The 12,771-nt window shown below is 45.9% G+C and overlaps 1 protein-coding gene across 3 annotated transcripts in view; it reads left to right on the plus strand.

Annotated features, from left to right (window-relative positions):
- The first annotated feature begins 1,261 nt into the window (after positions 1 to 1,261).
- The window catches only part of rhobtb4 (Rho related BTB domain containing 4), a 46,398-nt gene continuing 34,888 nt past the window's right edge, over positions 1,262 to 12,771 (plus strand). Inside the window, exons 1-2 of one of the 3 annotated variants that reach the window (XM_030416140.1) lie at positions 1,262 to 1,423; positions 2,375 to 2,516. The gene's annotated coding sequence lies outside the window, so the exon portion shown is untranslated. The other 2 variants (XM_030416142.1, XM_030416141.1) reach the window with 2 other exon arrangements.

Genomic DNA, 12,771 nt, shown 5'->3' on the forward strand with positions numbered 1-12,771 from the left:
CATTTAATCAGACTTATTTCCCAAAACACGGAAAAACCAAAAGTTCACTTCAATAACAATATAGAAGACTTTGAAATAAGCCAATATTCATATTAGGAGAGTTGAAGCATTAAAGTCCGCACAATTTATGCATTCTACATGCATTTTCCACATATGCAGTAGTACTCCTCAAAACCCCAATCGTTATTTTTCAGGATGAACACAAGCGGGTTGTGTTAAATGCGGCAGCTGTTCCCTTAGGCTACAGACCACCTTGTTTTGTTCTATCATTTTTATTGAACTATCTCTGGACCATTGGTTGCACAAATCAAGAAATGTGGAGACTTCCGTTTGGGCTTTGGGGAAACTCATCAGATCAGTCGATAATGAAAATCACTGCAGGTGACTGCCTGCTGCCTCTTGAGGGCAGGTCCTCCTCGCTCAGTCACGCGGCAGACTTCATCGCATCCCCCTGTTGAACCCGCCCGTTTGTGCAAGCTTCTTCAACATTACACAAATCATGTGTATCACATGCGCACTTTGTTGAAGGTATTTGAACCTCTGTTTTTTGTTCCTTAGTGAACCACCCAATCCATTTTGCAACTATTTGGTTGGATGTTGCGGTCTAAAAAAAACACTTATGTGTGGTAGAGCGCGTCGACACCCACAGGGAGGATGCCGTTTACAGCCATTGTTCAGTACGCATACCTAAGGCGCACACCAGCTCTGATTAAAAGCTAACAATTACTAAGTCAATCCTCTGCCACGTCTGTATCCTGTCTGTTTTATGCAGACTGGTTTAGACCGGTGGACTGCTTTTCAAAACTTTGCGCCCGCATTACCCACAATGCACTGTGGCCACTGAGTGACATCACTGGAGGCAGTCTGTCAGGTGTCATGCAGTTTCCCCTCTTGAACCACAAAAAAACTCTTCGTGCCACTTTTTTCACATCTGCACTAAAGCTCTCCTTAACCTGCAAACACACTTTTAACGTGTAACATTGGTGCCGTTATCCTTTAAGATGTTATGATGTAGGGAAAAGTCTGACACAAAATCACCCTTTTAATTTGCAGTATTTATCTGAGGTGCACAGCTGTGAGACACGTGAATCCATAAGCGAGTGTGATGAATGTGACGGCCCTTCCACTGCCTCCCCGCCGTGCGCACTGTCCGGCACGGTCTCTCTCCACTTTATGAATGGATGGGTGTGGCACTGGTGACTGGCAATGAGGCTGTCGTCACCGCGCTCCCCGATAGGCACTGGCGCGCTGTCGGTGAAGGCTGGTCCAGAGTGAAACATAACTGGGCTCTGCCACCGCTCGGGAGAGACAAGCAGAGGAGGAAAGGGGAGGAGAGGAGAAAGAGAGAGACAGGCAGACAGACAGAGACAGCTGCGTCAGCCCCACTCCCCCAGCGAGGACTAAACTTCTGGCCAGACATTTGGTGAGATAAGGGGACCTGGATTTAAAAACAAGGGGGTGCGGCAGAACAGAATGCAAAAATTGAGTTTATTTCTGTGTGTGTGTTTTTTTAAAGGATATTTCACTTTAAAACATCGGAAGTGAACAAATCATTTAAATGGAAATCATTAGAGATGAGATGAAACAGATGTGACGAGGATGAAAATGCATGCCCGCTGGAAAAAAAAAAAAAAAAAAAAAAAAAAATATATATATATATATATATATATATATATATATATATATATATGTCGTGGAAAAAATCCCTCGGACGTCTGTGAGTAAAGTCAGTGTCGAGTCATTATTTAAGACAACAACAACAACAAAAAAGGACTCATCCAGACGTGACGATCGGCGCCGCTGCGTAAAAAAAGAAAACAGACGGACAAAAGAAAAGTCGAGGCAAGGCAAGGGGGTCTCGTCCTCCATGTGCTCCCATTCCTCGTAGGTGCGACGGAAACAACAAAGGGACGTGGAGAAAACTCGCATCAGGACCACAGGCGGACACCAGCCCAGACAGATCCCGGAGCACAATAGCGTGGAGGAGAGAGAGAGAGAGAGAGAGAGAAAGAGAGAGAGGTGGGGAGGAGGTGGAAGCGCGAACGAGACCATGTCTGCAGGTTTTGCAATATGCAGCAGCCTTATTGTAATTACATTCCTCCAGGCTACTCTCGGCTTCAACAGTCGGGAGTGTTTTTCTTCTGTCAGCTCCGGCTGATCTTCAGCAAACACGCGCGTTTAGGGGGCGGGAGGGGAGGGGGGACCGAACCGACCATTTTTGAGGACGTTCAAGTCCGGGCCGAGACGAAAACAAGTGTTTTTAAAAAAAAACAACAACAACAAAAAAAAGAGAAACGTGTGAGTTGTGATCAGATGGTGTCATCCAATGGGGGGGAATGCTCAGGAGTGATCGCGTGTGTTTGTGCCTTTGCAGTTTCATGGGGAGAAGCAGGAGACGAGCGCTGCCCAGAGTAAACCGAAGGGGGGACAGAGCGAGCGCAGAGGTGTGAACTGGAAAGTGGACGTCGAGGCGAAAAGAGACCCGAGCTGATTCCAGGGGTGCATGTCTTTGAAAGGTAAGTTGTTGTTTTTTTTTCCACACACACACACACACACACACACACACATACGCACACTGTGTTTTAACTTGTGTGCGCAACAATGCACACCACATGGGGGTAGATCAGAGAGAGAGAGGGCTGCATGCTCGGTTAGTTTGGGTCGTGCACAGTTTTGCACTTCCAGCCTGGTGTCTGACACCTGCTCAGTGTTAAGATGACAGCAGACAGCGCAGACCCGATGTGTCAGACAGGCAAAACCTCGCCAGGTCACGAAACACAATTTATCTTGCCTTCACCGAGTTGAAAACCCATATTAAATTTGAGATTAATGTGGGCGTGAGACTTTAAATCAACCCCAGACGACCTGGACTACCCTGATAAAAGTCACGTGGCCTCTGCGCGCCGGGGGGCAGTTCTGGCAGGTCAACTAATTATCATTATAGAAACAGGATTATGCAACGAAATGATGTTTTCTTTCTAACTACGCCTTAGTTCGTTTTTCTTCTTGAATTGGGGGTTAAATGTGACATACTCACAAAAGTATATCCAAGAGATATCACACAGCGATGCAATGAGCAGCGATAATGATTACATTTTTTAAAAAGGCCATACATGTAAAAATCCTTAATATAAATCCAAGTGTCAGTATGCCATACCAGGACTGTCCAAAGGGGGCCCCGCAGGCCAAAGTTGGCTGCTGTAAGGTTCGATTTGTCACTATGGATTGGTTCTGGGAAGAAAATAATGACCAAGGTTATCATAGCGTTTACGCCAATTTAGTTTTTGTGAGGTTAAATACTCATTAAATATGTAGGATACCAAAATTATTAGATATCTATCACAATCTGAGCATTGAGGGAAAAGTGACTCTTGCGCAGTAAGTTAATCAATTAAGGGAAGTCGATATATTTCCCAGTATGTTGATGATAAAAATCGATCTTTTGCCACGTGGCCCACCATTAAAGTCATGTTTTTCAGGCAACCTTGTTACGCGCGGTGCATAATGAATGTCATATTGGTTCTTTAAGAGCTAAAATGGCGAAATACTTCAAGCAGATTTTTGTAGAAATTGGCATTTTGTGCGATTTGGCGCTCCCCCCTACAGTTTCTGAGTGCGACACCGCTGTTGTCAATACAAGCCCCGGGTCTGTAACAGTTTGTCAGACAAGGCCACAGACACAACTCGTTACATCATCACAGTGTTATGTGTTGAAGGCTTGTATGTTGAAGTAAACACGTACGCAACGCTGTGATCCGACCCTCTCACTGAAGTTACTATAGTGCAGAGACAAGTGATGGGGACGGAGCGGCTGAGACAGTACACCATTCATCCTGTTACAAGACTCTGTGGCGTCACAATGATTCTGAAGCTGTTATTTTAAGGTAAAAAAAAAAAAGTTGATTAATGTTGTTACAAGTTTCAACAACACTGATACCATCTCATCATGAGAGCCTCACACACCCTCCTCACACCCAGCACATCTATCTGTGGGAGCATTTAAAAAAAGGCTGCATTAGATAACTGTCTTTGGCTCTGCCCTGCTCCGCTTTATACTACTTTAATCAGCCCTCTCTTTGGTGATACATTAATCAACCAGTGAGTCAGTCTTGTGTGGTGCAAAAGTTTAGTTTGCTTGGCTTGGTTGAATACAGAATCGGATATCTCCGCCACCTGCGGCCTGGATGAGAGAGTCCAGCTTTGAAGGCATAGCCGAGGAGTGGAGTCACTCAGTGTCCACGGAGCCAAACAATGGCTGCTGTGGTTACTGTACGTGTTAAAGCGCTCAAAGGCCAATGGGATGGGAGGAAACTTGGTATCGCTGACAACACCCAAACACCATCCAGCTCCAGCAGCGATGCTCACTAGGGTCGAATATTTCCAATTTTTTTGGTTCCGTTCGCTTCATTCTGTCCTCCGCTGTGCAGAGAACAGATGGTGGGTGTAGGGAGGGATGGTCTGATAGAGATGGTCTGACATCAGTTCCTCCTCTCCGTCCCACTCCTCTTGTGTTTTTCTATCAACTGTGGAATTTGAACCAGTCTTCCTTTGGGTTGAAGCCCTTCCCTCCGTCTGCCCCTGCTCAGATGAGTGGTTTGAATCCAGAGTGGGCTGTGAGTGTGTGTGTGTGTGTGTGTGTGTGTGTGTGTGTCTGTGTGTAAAAAAAAAAAACTGGGGCTTTCCAGTAGGGTTGCACACCAAACATTCCTGGCTGCTGGATGGCCGTCTAGTGGGCCAAGTCCACACAGCTGGGAGTCATATAAGAAGCTGTGTCTTTGTGTGAGTTGAGCAGTATCACACACACACATTTGGTCACATGCACACACATGCTGACGCACAGAAACGCACACTTAACAGAGCCCCGCGCCTCCCCTCAACTGGATCCAGGAACGGCTGGAGGGATGGTTTACATGCACGTATGTATACAGGGACAGAGGGTTGTATTTAAGTGCCGAAGCGATCCTCATAGCAAGAGAGAGAGAGAGAGAGAGACACACACACACACACACACACACACACAGACACACACTTGGACGTCAACACAGGCATTCACAAGCAGAAAAAACTAAAAGACCCTCACAGTCACCGTACAAAAGTGTCTTCTTCTCTTACCAGCACCACATGATGTTTGTCCTGTTAAGTAAGTTTTAGAGGGAGAGAGAGAGAGAGAGAAAGAGAGGGAGAGGGAGAAAAAGAGAGAGAGGGAGAGAGAGAAAACGAGCAAAGAGAGAGAAAGAGAAGGAGGGAAGCAAGCGATTGTGCTGGTGATGGCAGCTGTACAGTTTGTTTCTCTCGTATTTGGCTGCCTCTCTGGTTGTTTTTTAAGCAGGGTGTCAGTGAGCAAAGAATGCGTATGCAAGAGCAGAAAGCAGAGCGAGACGGTGAGGGGAAAGTTAGAAAAGGGAGAGGGGGAGAGAAGAGAAGAGACGAGAAGTAAACTGTCTGAAAGGGAAGAAGAGAGAGAAATTCAGTTGTGGAGAGCAGAAAGAATGGAGGAGAAAGGAGTGCAGATCCTGAGGAAGAGGGACGCGAAGGGGTTTTTGGCCGAGAGGAAATTAGAGCAGAGCAGTCGGAGAGGGAACGAGCAAGAGAGATAGAAAAGCGACCGAGAGGGAGTATGTCAGGCGCCCGATTGCTTTTGACTGTAAACATCATAAATCAGAGGGCAAAACACGTCGCCTGGACCCTTTTTAACCTCGCGCCGCTCCCTCGCTCCCTCTTCTCATGTCTGAACCGGAAAAGTGAAGTTTTGAATAGAAGAAATGAAAATAGAAACAGGCGACTCTCTCGCGTCTTTCCTGTCGAGAGGTGCAGAAAAGGCTTTCCTGCCTTGTCAAAGCGAGTATACCCCTCGACTTTTTTCAGAACCGATTCCACATGTTAAACTCCTTTTGGACATCTGTCTTAACTTCCTCTAACGTGGTAATCAGCTGTGCTGTGTCACTAGCACTCCCACTCCCTCTGTTCTTTTTCAGAGAGACACCGTGTCTGTGAGTGTGATTAGCTTTATGGGCCTCGGCAGCTGGCATAAATTACAGCGAGAAAACAAACAACATTGTTGTTCGGGCCTACTGAACAATAAAAACAATATTGATACAAAAAACCGCCACGCGTACGGACGCAACGGCTTATGGTGCGTACTCCTACATACCCTGCATGCCTGTATCACATCATTTTATTTAGGAAGGAGGTCAGACAGCTCTTGTGTGTGAGGGAATGAGCTGCTTGTGTGTGTGTGTGTGTGTGTCTGTGGTGAGAGACTTGGATAAGGAGGTGTTGCATCCGCAGCGAGGACAGGACAGGACAGGACAGGGCCGGGCCAGGAGGGTGAGAGGAGATAAGGGAGCCAGCTCGTTTCAGGGAGGGTGTCCTCATCCGGTACAGCTCTGCGGCCAGGGTCTGACATGGGCTTGTGTGCAAAGATACCGGATGTCTGCACTGATATAGAGGCGTGCGGCACAATTTCACTGTTGACAGAATATGGGGACAACTCTCTTGGCCAGACGGTTTCATGCAGCAAGAGTTCTTTCACTTTTTGCAAACGACCGAACCAAAAAATCGCACCATTTTTCCTCCGCGTGTCTCCAGTCCACCTCGAAAATTCAGCTGTAGCCGTTGTTTTCCTTCCTTTGGGGAACTCTGCCTGGTCACATGCTCTTACATGACAGATCGCCACAGGCTGGAGATAGGACAGGGTCATGGCGAGGGTCAGTTAGCATTCCAGCTGAAAGAGGAACAAGGCTGTTCTTTTAAAGGAAATAGCTGGTAGATTTATAGTAATAAATGAATAAGGGTCGTTTGGGGTAGCTCTGAGGTTTTAGGCATATGACACACACACGCACACACTCACAATAGAGTGCTACGGGCATGACGTGCTTTTGTGGGTTAACCCGGAAGTTAGCGTCGCCCCGGTTCCCTCTGCAAAACCAACACACGGTTGGCGCTTACATCCGAATTATTCTGCCACTGTATCTGTTTAATTTCACCGAATCTCTGTTGCACTGAGACCATGTCGGGCACTCGCACGTGTGTTTAAAAAGAGACAGCGTGTTATTGCCACAGACACCAAGAGGCACAGCTTGGCTTCTTGGCTGTAGCTCCTCTCTATTTATGTTCTTGTTTGTGTGTGTGCCTCCGTGTATCGCGGCGGCGTGGACGTATCACTGCAACGGACATATCCTCCTGCGTTGTCAGCCTGTGATTCTGCGTGCATATTTTGTCGTATGCATGCAATCTGATCCCTGGGGGTCTCTTTCTTTAGCATCTGCTCCTCTCGTTTGCGGCGGATAGCTGATGCCCCCTCGGGTGAATCAGCTCCAAAGTCCTATGACTTCTGTGAGGACGCGCCAGCTACGTGTCTGGGTGCGCGTGTGCCGCAATCGCAGGAGGTCATCGGAGGGTTTCTGTAAAGATAGTCGCGCGTGTGTCAGTTTGTGCAGTTGGATGGGTGTGGGTGTGTTTGCACCTGCGTACCTTTACAGGACTTAGGGGGCTGACCAACGTGCCTACCACTTCCCATGTCTGTAGGGGACCGAACAGCCCCATATGTCTGGCTTCTGTGTTGTTCACACGCAGTGGTAATCTCGAACCTCTCACATTTTCATCGCCTGCAAGCCTCGGCCATCTCGTTTTCTGCCTGTTTGTTTTCCCCGTACTTGTCGGGCCCGTCTACCAAGTCATCAGCTGTGCCTTTCATTAATTGGGGGTGAAAAAAGTCCCAATCAACACGTTCAGCAGGAACAGTGATTGGCGGCGGTGGTGGGAGAGAGGGTGAGGAGCAGTAAGGGAGGGTTTGTTCGCGGGAAAGGTGCCGCTGCGTGCTTGATGTCGCCCGGACGTATTTGCGCTTTTGTCATGTGTTAATGGGACATTTATAGACGTGATGTAGAAAAATAATTAATTTCCGTGACCCCTCTGACTCAGGAAGTGTGCGTCCCTGCATACACCTTGGTCTTACTCAGCGCTCCGCCGTGCCTTCCCCGCACCTCAGCAGCACCGCGAGGACACATCCGAAAAGTCTCGCAACACACCCGAACTCATTAGCAGACACGCGCAGACACAATGAGTCACGCGGAGGAGCATCCAAAAATCCCCAACCCACATTTGTGAGCACCTTCACAAAGACACAGGCACACTGACGCAGGCGTATGCTCTCTGCATGTCTGCGTCTCCGCTGTAGTAAGAGCTGAAGGGCTTTAAACTAATCTGCAGTTGAGAGAAAACGCCCAAGGGTGCCTTTGCCGCTAATCAGAGTCAGACCATTTTCAGTGTTGGCCAAGGCACTCATGAAACCGCAGGATTTTGAATCTGTAATTGTTCCAGTGTTTGTGTTCGTGTGCACAGGTGAAGGTGTTTCCCTTCACAGCTGTTACTGAAGATATGCATTGTTTGTTTGTCTTCGGGCTGGCAATTGCTGACGCGGCATTTGATCGAGAGCTGTCCGGTTTCTGCAGGTTCGGGAGGCTGATGCAACCTGACTGACACTCTGTCTCTCTCTCTCTCTCTCTCTCTCTCTCTTGCTCTCTCTTTCTCTCTCTCTCACTCACACACACGCACACACTGATGGGAACAAGTTGCAGATGAGAGGGCTGCCTGTGTTTGTCTGACTCCAGTCTCTGTGGTTTGCCCCTCCATTAAAATCTGAAATTGACTCACCAGTTATTTTGCGGTTTGTTTAGCCAGTTTCAGCTTGGTTCTATTTTTAGTCACTACATGCTTCGGGGACCTTTTCCCTCAATTTCAGGAAAATTGAAGGAAAAACTTGAGCAAACCTTAAAAGCCATGTCTCGTCTCTGCTTTTATTGGGCATTTTTATGCCTCCATGCCAGCGATAGCCTGGGCCAGAGGCATTATGTATTCAGGTTGTCCGTCTGATATCTCAGGAAGACTTTGAGGGATTTTCTTCTAATTTTGCGCACGATTCAAAGACAAACTGATTCGATTTTGGTGGTCAAAGGTCAAGGTCAGTGTGACGTCACATCCATTGATCCCAGCTATTGTGAACACGATATCTCGCGAACACCTGAGGGACTTTTCTTCGAATTTGGCATAAACGTCCACTCGGAGTCACGGATGAACTTAATGGAATTTGCTGGTCAAAGGTCAAAGGCCACTGTGACTTCATACAACATATTTTTGGCCTAGCTCAATAATTGATACATTATGACAGAATTTCACAAAAACAAGACATTTTTTACTCAAAGGGTCAAAGGTCATCTTCACTGTGACATCATAAGAAGTGTTCTGACCATCATTGAAGATCATAACTCAAGAACAGCAACTTCACTGGTGCATGGAGGCATGCAAGGCGTAAATTCTGTGTTGTTTCTGTTCTCCAGGGGGGATGATATTGAGAATAAGTACAGCGATGTGTGCACCAGCCATAATTGTAAATGTAAACCAATACAACACGGGCCTCAACTTAGACAAGCGTGGATAAAGGCACCCCTTGCCCCTCTTTAGTTAAATTGCTTGGTCTCACCTAATTCCTGGATGCCTTTTTGATGATCGTGTTATTTTATTCCAGAGACACTCAACAGTTGAGCCATGATGGAGTCATATTGCTGTTTGCCGTAATTTCATACGGCCCCAAATACACAAAAAAAAAGAGGTTTGTCTGAAGGCATTTATTAGTTGATGGCTTTAAAAGTGGTAAACCGGTGACATTTCCTCAAATTACTGTATCTCTTTGACCAAATCACACACATTTAGGCTCTCCGATGTGATCTCCCTTTCATAACTTATGTAATATCTTTTCCACTTCCATTCACTGAGCCTCCCACTTTGAAACCCTCCGATCTAGATAATAAATCACTTTGTAAATCAATTGTGGTCATCTGAGGGCAGATCATTTTGAAATTGTCATCCAGTCTGGCAGTGAAAAATAATCTCCCTCTCTGTTTTCTCTCACTCTGTGTCTCTCACTGTAATACATCTCTCTCATTTTAGCATAAATATTTAATCAATACCATCAGTATCATTCCTATTTAATATCGTGTGCTACTTAATACCAGTGCATTTCTCAACAGAGGTCATGTTATGCAGCACTATTGACTTCCTTTGTGTTGTTACGCTCCATAATGGCTGTTATGGTTTACTGCTAAATTGCTTTATGCTTCCCCCCTCGATGCAGCGATCGATAATACAGTGGGGACATGCTGGATAGCTGCACCAAAACGTTTCAAAGCCATACGGAATTCCACTGGACAATTTGAGGCACCGCGCTTTGTGCTCAAATTGAATCAGCGTGTTACATCTGAACATTTCTCTGGTCTGAGTGACCTCTGTTCGCAAGTGCTTGGGATTAGCTGGGATCAACAGTAATGCACCATCCAAAAAGTGCTTCCACTCTGCTGCCCCTTGCCCTTATTTAAATGATTAAAGCCTGTGTGGCAGCGCTGCAGCTTGGCAAGTGAGTGACATGTGGTCACAGTGTGCGGTGACTATTGTACGCCGGTTGTGTCACCAGGCCACGGCGCAGCGGTGCGGAAATAACCGGACACCAGTATAGATTTTTCCATCACACTATTTTCGGATGTCTACTGTGCATGGTGTATCAGCTGTGTGTGTGTGTGTGTGTGTGTGTGTGTGTGTGTGTATGTGTGCATGTTCTGCTCTTGTTTAATGATGTTCCCACAATTGAAGTTACGCGCTGACCTCCTTTTCGACAGGTTCAAACAGCATGCATGGTATTGCATTCCACTGCTGTCAGGTGAATATGGGACCTCTATATTTGTTGATTCTTTGTGTTTGTGAGGCAGCTGAAGGCTGTCCCGGCTCCTCCACTGCCTAAAGGAAAAAAAAGATTTTTCGGCGTGTCAGTCCGAGGTGCAGGGCTTTCACCTCACAACAGGTTTGTTTTTGTTTGTGCAAGTGCAACACAATATGAGGAACTCTGACAAACAGAGCAGCACAAATGGATAAACAACATGCAGGCTATTTGAAGCAAACACAACAAAGAGCCTTCCTGTTATGCCTCGACTCTCTGTAATGTGGTTTATTTTTCTGTTTGGGTCCAACTCTGTCTGTGATTTTTCTTTTTTTTTCCCCTTCTGCTTTTAACACTCCTGTTCTCTCCCGCCCCTCGGTTTCCTCCTCTCTATTTCTGTATCTGTGAACAACAGTGTACTGATACTGGATTTGTTAGCCTGATACCAATATAGATGTTTAGGATTAGTCATGTTGAGAAAGGGATATACACCGTGTTCCAAATTATTACGCAAAATTTAATTAAGTGTTATAAAGATTACATATTTTGTTTTTCAATTAAACTCATGGATGGTATTGTGTCACAGGGCTCTTTAGATCACTGAAATCAATCTCAGACACCTGTGACCAATTAGTTTGCCAGGTGAGCCCAATTAAGGAAAAACTACTTATGAAGGGCGTTCCACATTATTAAGCAGATGACCATTTCCAAGCAATATGGGAAAGAAAAAAGATCTCTCTGCTGCAGAAAAGCGTGAAATAGTTCAATGCCTTGGACAAGGTATGAAAACCTTAGATATTTCACGAAAACTTAAGCGTGATCATCGTACTGTTAAGAGATTTGTGGCTGATTCAGAGCACACACGGGTTCGTGCAGATAAAGGCACAACGAGGAAGGTTTCTGCCAGACAAAAACATCAGATTAAGAGAGCAGCTGCTAAAATGCCATTACAAAGTAGCAAACAGATATTTGAAGCTGCTGGTGCCTCTGGAGTCCCACGAACATCAAGGTGTAGGATCCTCCAGAGGCTTGCAGTTATGCGTAAACCTTCTATTTGGCCACCCCTAAACAATGGTCACAAGCAGAAACGGCTGCAGTGGGCCCAGAAATACATGAAGACTAATTTTCAAACAGTCTTGTTCACTGATGAGTGCCGTGCAACCCTGGATGGTCCAGATGGATGGAGTAGTGGATGGGTGGTGGACGGCCACCATGTCCCAACAAGGCTGCGACGTCAGCAAGGAGGTGGTGGAGTCATGTTTTGGGCGGGAATCATGGGGAGAGAGCTGGTTGGCCCCTTTAAGGTCCCTGAAGGTGTGAAAATGACCTCTGTAAAGTATGTGGAGTTTCTGACTGACCACTTTCTTCCATGGTACAAAAGGAAGAACCGTGCTTTCCGTAACAAAATCATCTTCATGCATGACAATGCACCATCTCATGCTGCAAGGAATACCTCTGCATCATTAGCTGCTATGGGCATAAAAGGAGAGAACCTCATGGTGTGGCCCCCATCCTCCCCTGACCTCAACCCTATTGAGAACCTTTGGAGCATCCTCAAGCAAAAGATCTATGAGGGTGGGAGGCAGTTCACATCCAAACAGCAGCTCTGGGAGGCTATTCTGACATCCTGCAAAGAAATTCAAGCAGAAACTGTCCAAAAACTCACAAGGTCAATGGATGGAAGAATTGTGAAGCTGCTATCAAATAAGGGGTCCTATGTTAAAATGTAACTTGACCTGTTAAGACATTTTTGATTGAAATAGCTTTTGATTTCACCAACTATGACCTCCTAATGCTGCAAATTCAAAAAATGAGCTTTTTCAGTTATTAACAACCTTTAAATGTTATAAAACTGCGTTGTGCGTAATAATTTGGAACAGTGCGTTTTAAGTTTTTTATTTTTGAAAAAATACTGTTATCATTGGGAGGTTTGTTGAACAACATTTGAATTCATTAAATAACAGTTGATGACTTGAAAATTATGCTGACTGTCGTTTGCATCGACTATTTAGGAAAATCTGAGAAAAATATAATTTGCATTATAATTTGGAACACAGTGTATA

The sequence above is a fragment of the Sparus aurata genome, chromosome 5, assembly GCF_900880675.1.
Source record: "Sparus aurata chromosome 5, fSpaAur1.1, whole genome shotgun sequence".
Lineage (NCBI taxonomy): Eukaryota > Metazoa > Chordata > Actinopteri > Spariformes > Sparidae > Sparus > Sparus aurata.